Source organism: Dromiciops gliroides, chromosome 2 (genome assembly GCF_019393635.1).
Source record: "Dromiciops gliroides isolate mDroGli1 chromosome 2, mDroGli1.pri, whole genome shotgun sequence".
Taxonomy (NCBI): domain Eukaryota; kingdom Metazoa; phylum Chordata; class Mammalia; order Microbiotheria; family Microbiotheriidae; genus Dromiciops; species Dromiciops gliroides.
Window position 1 is genome coordinate 348770492 of NC_057862.1, and position 12270 is coordinate 348782761.

Genomic DNA, 12270 nt, shown 5'->3' on the forward strand with positions numbered 1-12270 from the left:
TTATGTGATCGGGACAAAGACCGAAGGGGAGAAAGGACGATGCAGAAGATAATGTGTCTGGAAGCACTGATTGTTTAAAAACAATAACAACAAAAATTCTTGTATATGTGTGTGTGTGTGTTTCCAAGTAATAAATTTATTTTCAGATGTCTACTTAAAGTTCATTGTGTGAAAGGTTTTATTATGACCCTCTTTGTTCCAAGCATACAGTATATAAGAACTGGAAAAAGTCAAATCAGTCAAAATAAATGCACAAAGTTGATGCTGGAGTTGACAATTTTATTTGGGCAGAATGGAAAAGTCAAGAATGTAGATATTGGTTCATTCTCCATAAGTGTTCATCTGCTTATATAGTGTGTTCATCCTAGAGTTTTTGTTTTTTTAATTTTGTTTTGTTTTTGTTTGGGGTTTTTTTTGGATATTGATGGATAACCACCATTATATTTTGCTTTGATATACCCCAGAAAAGTTATGGGGTGCTAGGCCCATAACACTATCATTGTCTGCTCTCTTACACTAGCTCCCTCTGACCCTAAATCTGATCAGTCATTAGAGTGTTTTAGATATCCCAAAGGGTACATTTGTGGGTCTTTCCCTTTATGCATCTTATTTTCCATCAAGAAGAGGCAGCATGGTATTGTGAAAATAGCTGGAGACTTGAGTGCTAGTCTTGCTTCTGACATTCAGTAGTTGTGTGGGTATGACCCTGCTGCTATGAGGAACACCCCTGGATTAGGACAGGCTTCCTTCTCCTGTAAGGTGCAGACACTGCCTCCAAGAGAGGCAGCAGGAGCAAAGTCTGTTCCCTCGAAGTTGTGGCTTTCCCTTTATTCAGCAGAGGGTGCTATGAGCTTATGCAAAGAAAAAGAAAAATACATTTTCTGCAAGCTTACTTGCTTAGTTCTGTCTTAATCTTTCTTAGATGAGGTTCTCAACTCCCCTTCTTTTTGTGGAGCATGAGTGTGTGTGTGTGTGTGTGTGTGTGTGTGTGTGTGTGTGTGTGTGTGTGTGTGTTTGGAGACAAGGTGAAACTGGAGTTGAGTTGCTAGGGCATAACTCAGTTTGTATCACTTTTAAGCATGTTTAGAGGTATTCAAAGAACCTAATAGTGACTCTTATACCTGTCAGCTCTTCTCTTGGGCACTTGATGTAATTTCAAATGAGGACCCATGATTTCATAGCATTATAAAGTACTTGGAATTTTGAATTGGAACTTAGAATCCAATCATTTCATTCTCCAGATGGGGAACCCAAGGCCCAGAAGGAGTTAATGATGACCTTGAAGTCAGATTTAAACCTTAAGTTTTCTGTCTCTAAAGTGTTTTTCCCCCCTCCTATCACTTTGGTGCTCAGTTTCTTGGAGTTGCTCATTTCCAGTGTTTACTAGAAGACACTGCAGAGGTTAGCTATGGGGAGTACAATTGTTTGGCTGTCCTCAGTGGAAAATTATCAACTCCCCTCACTAGAGGTCATTTTAGGTGTTTGGGAACACACAGATTTATTCAAATTTCATTGCTAGAGTCAAGGGCTATGCAAATTATTTACAACACCCTAAGGATCCATTTAAGTTAATTTGATTCAACAAACATTTATTTAGCTGGAGCTATATTCAAAAGCGAGAGAGGGGACTGTGCCTATGATTTAATTGGTCTAGGAAAAACCGGATAAAGATATTCCCCCTACCAATCCAGAACAACATCTGCTCTGCAATTTAGTGTCTTGCAGAATTGCTCCGGGTACCAAGAGGTTAAGAGACTTGCTCAAGGTCATCTGGCCAGCGTACATCAGAGTGAAGGCTTGAACCTAGGTTTTAATGCCATCTAGGTCAGCCCATGAGGGATATGGCAGTAAAAAGCACAATACAGTCTCTTAATTCAAGTCACTTACAATCTAATAGGGCAACAAATACATATAATTGTTAAGGGTTAAAATTCTAGCTAAACTGTCTAAAATATCTAGTGAGTGGTCGCCAATAAATTATAAGTTTTAGCAAGAGTTAGACTTTTAAGCATTTATTAAGGAGAATAAGAATTTGGTAAAGAGAGAAGAAAAGGTCTAGATTCCTATCTATTAAAGGGAGAGCACATTTCTAGCTCCGCTCTCCACCAGAGTCCAAAGGAAAGAGAAAAGAGAAAAAACAACAACAAAAACAAAACAAAACTGTTCATTTAAGGTCTCTAAAAGTCTTTTCTCAGATGTCCTCTAGGTGTAGTCGTGGAACGGAAGTCTTTTCAGAGGTTGATGTGTGGATGCTGGTAATAAGCCAGGAAAATTTCCTACAAAATTGAGCTTAACACAACTTTAAAATAGCTTTGTCAATAATCAAATCAAACAACGAAAGTTCTCAAAAACATGTCTAAGGGAATTCAGAATCTTGGTTGTTACACATGAAACATATAATAAAACAAAAATTGAAACATTCTTTAAAATTATAATATTACTATAGTCCCCCCCCCTTATGGAGGGTAACTGAGAAGACAATTGCTACGATATTAATTTTTTAAAATAATTTTTATCTTTGTTTCATTACTTTTTGCATCATCTGCCCTGGAGAGAATATATGTGCAACAAAAAGAGAGACAGGTATACGTAAGTCCATGGTTTGCTTATGATGGTGACTATGTAGAGCACAATTACTAGGCACAGTCCAGTATTCATCCTCTCTCCCTCCTAATTCAACCTAATTTAACTGAACTTATTTATCTTTTTATCTCACTCAGTTGAACTCACCTGTGGCCTAGCACAATCACTGGCTGTCTCAGAACCATGAGATATGGTATGATAACTTTTCCATAACATTTTCAGGTGTCATGAACACATACTAAATTTGACTTTGATCCAGACACATGGTGGTAAAAAGTGTTACAGATTGCATAACTACCTCAACCCTCTATTAGAAGTCTAAGGATATAAAGGAGGGAATGTAATGGAATTTATTAATTTGATCACTGACAATGCTATGCTAAGGTTTAGTAAAAAATACAGCAATTCAAACAGTTAAAGAAGATAATCCAGCTTTCCAGACCAGAGTCCAGAATCCAGAATCCAGACCAGAGTCCAGAATCCAGTTTTCCAGACCAGAATCCAGTTTCCTCCTGATGACATCTTACCACTTCAAGAAGACAAGAGAACTCAGAGACTTTATATGAACTGTTTTGCTTTATTAGTTTTTACTATCTCCTTTCTGTTATAATATATACTATCTGTAACATGTACTCTCTGCAGAGGCTCTCCCTTTGCAAGACTAATGTCAAAGCGTCGGTTCATGAGGACAAAAAAAAAATCGCCCCTCTGGACAAAACTTTCCTCTCTTCCTTTTCTATATTGTTGTTCACATATTATTAGTTAGCAATAGTTATTATATTCTTTTTACTGTTCCATCAAGGAAACATTCCGTTTCTTGAGGAAGCAAAGGGGGAAATGTGGTAAAAAAAATATGAAAATTGTTTAACAGTCGGTTAGGATAACTGAAAGACTCCAGTTTTTGAAGGACCACCCTTTTGGGGAGGAGACCAACAGTCCGCCTGCTGCACACATCAGACTGCCTGCTACGCACTCGACTTCCGGGGTGGAGAGAACAGAAGTGGTGCTTTTGCCTGCTCCGCGGGTCTCCTGGCTGCGCTGCACTGACAGACGCGGACTGGAGTTTGACTCAGCCCGGCTCTCGGTTAACAGCAGGTCTCTCTCCCCAAAAGTGGCCTTGGGTTTTTGGTGAGTTTTATACAGAATATAGACTAAGCCTAGACTTAAGACGATTTGTATTGTATTTCTACTTTCCTATCCTTCTAATCAATATCACCTTGTGACTACCATACAATAAAGGCTCTATCTAGAAAACCAGAAGCTTCTTCCATTTACTAGTCTGGGAGATAAATTAAGGGAAAGGTTAAGTAGGGGAGATTTATGATCTATTTTTATCTTTTTATCTCACATAATACAAGGAGTGTGATAGCAGTAGAAGAGAGCCACATAGATAAAGTGCTCTGGGAGAGTCCTATTAATTAAATTCAACAAACATCATGGATAGATCAGCAGCCCTGGAGTTAAGAGAATCTGAGTTCAAATCCTGCCTCAGACACTTACTAGCTGTGTGACCCTGAGCAAGTCACTTAACCCTGTTTGCCTCCAAAAGCAAACAAACAAACTAAAACAAACAAATCCACCAGACATTAATTAATCCTCCATACTGGGCAAGACACTATTAATCCATAGTGACAGCAATGCTTTGAGAAAGGCTGCTGACATTCTTCAACTGCACTGGACAAGATTATTTCTGCATACTTAATGCATTGGTCATAGAACTTGGAATAAGATGATATCCTGGCTGGCAGAAATTTAAAAACACAGCACATAAAAGTGTAAGAGGAAGCTTGGAAGGAGCTTAGAATAATGATAAGAATGTACAGGACACAGAACATTAGAGATGGAACACACTCATCTATACCATTTCCCTGTTTCACAGAGGAAGAAATTGAAGTCTCAAGAGGGTAAACAATGCAATCAATATCTCATAGCTCTATTTCCAAAACTCACATACATACATCTAGCTGCCCTTAGAGATGTGTGAATACAGAAAGGAAAACTATTACATTTGTTTTGTTTTTTGGGAGATGTAGGCAGAAGTCCATCCTCTTATGCCTCACCAAGGCACTGGGGTAATTCTAGTTCTGCAAGCCTACATCAGAAGAACAAAAGCTTTGGCAGAACCTAGCTAGAAAAGACTTTGAGTAGGAGTCTGGTGGTAGACTATATAGCATGTCTATTGCCAAGGGCCAGCCAGTGGTCTGTGAAACTCATTACCTGAAAGGCAATCAGCAGAAGTTCATGAGTTTTGGCCATACTAACTCTGAAATTTAACTACTAACATCTAGAGCAGGTGCCCTTAACCTAGTGCCCATGAACTTTAGAAGAAAAAAAATCACAACTGTATTTCAATATAATTAGTTTCTTTTGTAATTCTGTGTCTTGTGTTATGCATTTAGAAATATTACTCAGAGCTGCCAAAGAGCTTACCAGACTGCCAAAAGGCAGTGTCTATGACCCAGGAAAGGTTAAAATACCTGGTATTGAGGGTATGACATTTGTTTCAATGTAAGGAATAGTCACACTGGGGAAAACACAGATCCTTGATTTATTGAAGTAAATGAAGCAGTGTTATTAAAACCAGTCTTGATCATCAGTCTTGATTCAAAAGAATGAATACATATATATTCTAACATTCCTCGAACCAACACTGAGCCTCAAAAGTGAAGGATTAGGCAATATTGCTGGGATTTCCCATTATTTCCACCTCTCTTGCTGATAAGCAAGCTATTTCAAGTATGAGAATGCTCTTATACAAAGAAAACAAGAGTGGATAAAAGAGGGTGAGATCTGAGATATCCCTTCAGAACTGCTGTATCCAGGGGTGACTGACTGCTATACACAAGTTTAGGGACACAGCAGTTTGATTTTAGAGGCATGTAGTTAAGAGAGAATACTGGCTCTGGAGTCAAAGAACCCAAGCAGAAGGCCTGGGTCGAAATTCTGATCTGCACTTTACTGTAAGCATCAGTGGCATTAAGAAACCCATTAACCTTTTCCAGGCCTGCTTCTTCAGTGGCATTAGAGGGGAAAGTGAATCAGTGAAGAAACTAATATAACAGTTTTAGTAAAATTGCATAACATAAAAACATTCACAAAAGGAATAACAGAATCATTGAGGAAAAAAAGAAACATAATTTTCATTATAACATTACTACAAGATGCTTAAATGTGGAATTAAAACTCATAGGATTGGAACAGCTAGGTGGTGCAGTGGATAAAGCACTGACCCTGGATTCAGGAGGACCTGAGTTCAAATCCAACCTCAGACACTTGACACTTACTAGCTGTGTGACACTGGGCAAGTCACTTAACCCTCACTGCCCAGCCAAAAAAAACAAAAAACAAAAAACAAAAAAACCTCATAGGATCATGAATCTAAATCTGGGAAGAAAACTTTGAGATCACTGAGTTCAACTCTCTGTTCTACAGATGAGGAAAGAGGGCAAGAGAAGTGACATGATTTGTTCAGGGTCACAGAGATAATAAGTACCTGAGATAGTTTTTTCTAAATCCAAGTCCAGGCCTCTGTCCAGTAGTGCACACTGCCTCTTGGACTGTCACTCATTACTCATATAAATAACCACCTCAGAAAAATAAAGAAAAAATAATTAAAGAGATATTCACTGATCATGATTAGGCCTTATTATGTAATAAAAAGGATAATACTTGCCAAATTAATTTACAAATTTATTTCGAGAAAAAAGTCTAGAACCTTAAGAAAAATACTAAAAACCAAAGTTGAAATGAAAAAGGACTTTGGATATTATATTTCAAACTTTATTATAAATGGATAATTATCAAAACTATTTGTATTGGTTTAAAATTTGAAAAGTAAAATGGAAAAGACTGAATAAGTAGTATGGCATTAAACAAATAAATTCATTTAGGTATCATTTCTATTATATTGGCAACACTCAACCTCGTGCAATTAATATGTCTAAACTTATCTAGATATGTCTTTTTTCTCCTGTAAATCAATAAACATTTCCTTTAATTTTTTAGATATTATACCTGTCCTCTGTTATATTATAATATAAACATATTAATAATGATAATTTTCATATGCCTTAGATGTATTTTCCTTTATTTCTTTTAAATTATGCATTTAAATTTCAAAATATCAGTTTTGGGGACATATCTAAGATGATGGAGTAGAGAAAGCACTCTGCTGAGCTCTCTCAACAAGCTGTCTCAACAAGCTCCCTCCAAACAACTTTAAAATATATGTCTCAAATGAAATTCTGGAATGTCAGAGTAAACAAAAGGGCAGAAGCAGACATTCTTCTAGCTCAAGACAGCCCAGAAGTTCAGAAAGACAGATATCTTACATGGAAGAGGAGGCTGGCCCAGAACCCATGTGGACAAAACACTGAGATGATAGTATAATCTTGAAACTAGTCAGAAAGAGATTACAGGGGGCCCCTTTGCTAGCATTGGACAAAGGAACGGTTTAGAACCTCTATAGTCTACAATTACTTCTTGGTCAGGGTTCAAAGGCAGGGAGGAACACTTTTTGTCAATAGGGAGAAGAAAACCTGAGGGACACTATCAATTCTAGTCCCAATGGACCCTAAAGAACAGTACTGATTTCAACCCCAAAGAATCAGGGCCCCTTTTTGTGTAAGGACAAGAGTTAAGACCAAGAGAGCACTCACCATATCTCTCCCGAGACCACATCACCTTGGAATCACCCCAAACTCCAAACTCCCAGAACTAGCTCTAGAATCAGTGCAAAAAAGCCTGAAGCTTGAGATAGCATCCTTACTCCCACCCCATGCCAGCAATAAAGCACAACATTGATATGAAGTTCCAAATCATGAAAGAGGGTGGGAAAATGAGCAAACAAGAAAAGAACCTGACCATAAAGAACTGCTATAGTGACAGGAAAGATCAAGAGACAAACTCAGGAGACAATGAAGTCAAAATAGCTACAAACAAAGCTTCAAAGAAAATGTATGAAGTGGATCCACACCCAAAAAGAATTCCTAGAAGAGCTAAAAATTATTTTCAAAATCAAATAAGAGTAAGAGAAGAGAAATTAGGTAAAGAAATGAAAACAAAGGAAGAGAATTATTAAAATACAACTAATAGTTTGGTAACATTTGAACCTCACTCAGGTCTAAATTAGTTTAAAGAGGGAATATATATATATATATATATATATATATATATATATATATATATAATTGGTAATAGAAATCTATCTTACCCTACAGAGAAAGAGTGGGAGAAGAGAATAAGAGAAAAGGGGGCAGATGATAAAAGGGAGGGCAGATAAAAGAAGGCAGTGGTAAGAAGAAAAACAGACTTTAAAGGAGGTGCCGGGGAGGGAGAGAAGAATAAACAAAAGACAACCAAATTGGGCAAAATATATAATTAACAATAATAAATGTAAATGGGATGAACTCACCCATAAAAACGGAAGAAGATAGCTGAATAGATGTGAAAACAGAATTCAAAAATTGTTGTTTACCAGAAACTGTGAAACACAAACAGAGTTAAAAGGAGGGGATGGAACTGAAGCAGAATCTATTATACATTAGTTGAAGTAAAAAAGATAGGAGTAGCAATTATGATCTCAGACAAAGCAAAAGCAAAAATAGTCCTAACTAAAAGGGATAAGCAAGGCAACTATATCTTGCTAAAAGGAACCAGAGAAAATGAAGAAATATCAATATCAAGCACATGTGCACCAAATGACATAGTATCCAAATTCTTAAAGGAAAAATTAAATGAATTATAGGAAGAAATAGTAAAACTATATGAAAGAGAGAGACCTCAACCATCCCATATCAGAGGTAGATAAATTTAAACAAAAAATAAATAAGAAAGAAGTTGAGGGACTGAATACAATCTTAGAAAAGTTAGATGTGATAGACCTCTGGAGAAAACTGAAGGGGAATAGAAAGAAGTATACCTTTTTATCAGCTGCACGTGGTACCTTCACCAAAACTGACCTTGTATTAAGGCATAAAACCTTCACAACCAAATTCAGAAAAGCAGAAATTTTAAATGTACCTTTTTCAGACCATAATGCAATAAAATTAAATTTTATAAAAGGCCATGGAAGAGAGAGTAGCTAGGTGGTGCAATGGATAAAGCACCAGCCTTGGACTCAGGAGGACCTGAGTTCAAATATGGCCTCAGACACTTGACACTTACTAGCTGTGTGACCCTGGGCAAGTCACTTAATACTCATTGCCCCGTAAATTTTTTTTAATTTAAAAAATTAATAAAAGGCCATGGAAACATAGATTAAAAGGTAATTTGAAATTAAATAATCTAATTCTAAAGGATAAATGGATCAAAGAACAAATTATAGAGAATGTCATTGGGGCAGCTAGGTAGCACAGTGGATAAAAGTTCCCGTCCTGGATTCAGGAGGACCTGAGTTCAAATCCAGCCTCAGACACTTGACACTTATTAGCTGTGTGACCCTAGACAAGTTACTTAACCCTCATTCCCCCCCCCCCCAAAAAAAAAGAAGTAAATAATTAAAGAGAATGTCATTAAAGAAAATGACAACAATGAGACACCATTGCAAAACTTGTAGTATGTAGCCAAAGCAGTACTTAGGGGAAATTTTATATCTCTAAATGGTTATATCAATAAAAGAAAGAGCAGATCAATAAACTGGGCATGCAACTAACACGTTAGAAAAAGAACAAATTTCAAAACTCCCAATTAAACACCAAAATAGAAATCCTGAAAATTAGAGATTAATAAAATTGAAAAATAAATTAAAAACCCATTGAACCAATAAATAAAACTAAGATCTGGCTTTATAGAAAAACAATTAAATAGATAAAGTATTGATTTATTTGATTTAAAAAAGAAGAAAACCAAATAACAAGTATAAAAAATGAAAAAAGGAGGGGCAGCTAGGTGATGCAGTAGATAGAGCACCGGCCCTGGATTCAGGAGATCCTGAGTTCAAATCCGGACTCAGACACACGACACTTACTAGCTGTGTGACCCTGGGCAAGTCACTTAACTCTCATTGCCCCAACCAAAAAAAAATGAAAAAAGTGAATCTGCCATCAATGAAAAAAGATGAAAATAAGATTGAGGCAATTTTTAGAAGTTATTTTCCCCAATTATATGCTAGTAAAATGGACAATCTAAGTGAAGTGAGTGAATATTTATAAAGATACAAAGTGTCCAGATTAACAGAAGAGGAAATATAATACTTAAGTACTCACATCTCAGAAAAAGACAGTGGACAAACTATCAATGAGCTGCCTAAGAAAAAAATCACCAAGACCACAGGGATTTACAAGTAAATTCTAACAAGCATTCAAGGAACACTTAATCCCATCACAATATAAAATATTTGAAAACTTGGCAAAGAAGTCTTACTAATTTTTTATAACAGAAAATTGGTTTTGATACTTTAACCAAAGAGAGTGAAAACAGAGAAAGGAAGCTATAGACCAATTTCCTTAATAGATATCAATGTAAAATTTTAAATAAAATATTAGCAAGGAGAGTACAGAAATATATCCGAAAGATCATACACTATGAGCAGGTGGAATTTATACCAGAAAAAATGGCTGGTTCAATATTAGGAAAATTATAATCATATTAAGTATATTAATAAGAAAAACAAAAAAATCATAGGGTTATATTAATGGATGCAGAAAAATGTTCTGGCAAAATACAATACCTATTCCTATTAAAACACTAGAAAGAATAAGAATGAATGGAACGTTTCTTCAAATGGCAAGTAGAATCTATCTAAAATTATGAGTAAGCATTATTTGTAAAGGGGATAAACTTGAAGCAGTCTCAATAAGATCACGAGTAAAGCAAAAATGTCCATTATCATCTCTATTCAGTATTGTACTGGAAATGCCAGCTATATTAATAAGGCAAGAAAAATAAATTAAAGAAATAAAAATAAGCAATAAAGAAACAAAACTATCACCCTTTGCAGATGGTATGATTGTATACTTAAAAGAATCTTAGAGAATCAACTAAAAAAACTAGTTGAAAAAATTAACAATTTCAGCAAAGTGGCAGGATACAAATCAAACCCATAGGAAATATAAGCATTCTTATATACTACCAACAAAACCTAGAAGAAGAAATAAAAAAAGAAATTCCATTTAAAATAACAGTGGAGCTCTTCCGCTGCCATTTTAAATCTGGCTCCAATGCCCGCCACTGCAACTCCCTCTTCGTGCCGCCCGCCCCCGGCCGCCAGCCCCGCTGCCATGGAGGACGTGAACGAGTACAGCAGCATAGAGGAGTTCGCCAAGGGCTCCAAGATCAACAGGAGCTGGGATACGAGCAAGAAAGACATGACCGCGTACCTGTCGCGCTTTGGGGAGGTGGTGGACTTCACCATCAAGACGGACCTGTCCCCTGAAGATCGCGCGGCTTCGGTTTCCTGCTCTTCCAGGACGCCGCCAGCTTGGACAAGGTCCTGGAGCTCAAAGAACACAAGCTGGATGGCAAGTTGATAGACCCCAAGTGGGCCAAAGCTTTGAAGGGTAAGGAGCCCCCCAAAAAGGTGTTTGTCGGCAGCCTGAACCCGGACAAGTCTGAGGAGCAAATCAAAGAGTATTTCGGAGCCTTCAGAGAGATTGAGAACCTTGAGCTTCCTATGGACACAAAGACAAATGAAAGAAGAGGATTTTGGTTTATCACATACACAGATGAAAAACCAGTAAAGAAATTACTAGAAAACAGATACCATCAGATTGGTTCTGGGAAGTGTGAAATCAAAGTAGCCCAGCCCAGAGAGGTATACAGGCAACAACAGCAGCAACAGAAAGGAGGGAGAGGCTCTGCTGCTGGCGGATGAGGTGGAACTAGGGGTTGTGGCCTAGGTCAGGGCCAAAACTGGAACCAAGGATTTAATAACTGTTATGATCAAGGATATGGAAATTACAATAGTGCCTATGGTGGTGATCAAAACCATAGTGGCTATGGCAGATATGATTATACTGGGTATAACTTTGGAAACTATGGATATGGACAGGGATATGCAGACTACAACAAAGCACCCATGGCAAAGCATCCCGAGGGGGTGGTAATCACCAAAACAATTACCAGTCATATTAAAGGAGGACGCAGAGAAAACAGGTGCAGTTGTTACAATAGCCTATCTTGCAGGATGACGACATTGAATGGAGAGTAGTCTGTTGATCTGAGATCTATTTTGTAAAAGACTTTTAGTGTACATAACCCAACTGTGTCCAATTGTATGTAGCGCCAATTTAGTTTTCTTGTTCTTGCTTTGTCCTTTGTCATCTGTGTTATGACAAATGTGGATTTGTGTTTATACAAATTTTATTTGTATAATTTCATTTTAAATGGTTCTCAAAAATAAATTACTTGTGATTGTTTAAAAAAAATAGCAGTGGACAATATAAAATACTTGAGAGTCTACATGCCAAGACAAACCTAGGGATTATATGAACACAATTACAAAACATGTTTCATAGAAAAAAGACTGATCTAAACAATCAGAGAAATATTAATTGCTCAAGGGTAGGCCAAGTCAATATATTAAAAATTATGATTCTACCTAAATAAATTTACTTATTCAGTAACATACCAACCAAACTACCAAAGAATTATTTTATAGAGCTTGGAAAAATAGTAACAACATTCATCTGGAAAAACAAAAAATCAAGAATATCAAGGGATTCAATACCAAAAATATGAAGGAAGGCA

The 12270-nt window shown here is 36.8% G+C and overlaps 1 pseudogene; it reads left to right on the forward strand.

Moving 5' to 3' along the window:
- Positions 1 to 10714: 10714 nt before the first annotated feature.
- Positions 10715 to 11655, forward strand: LOC122743524 (annotated as a pseudogene).
- Positions 11656 to 12270: the final 615 nt, after the last annotated feature.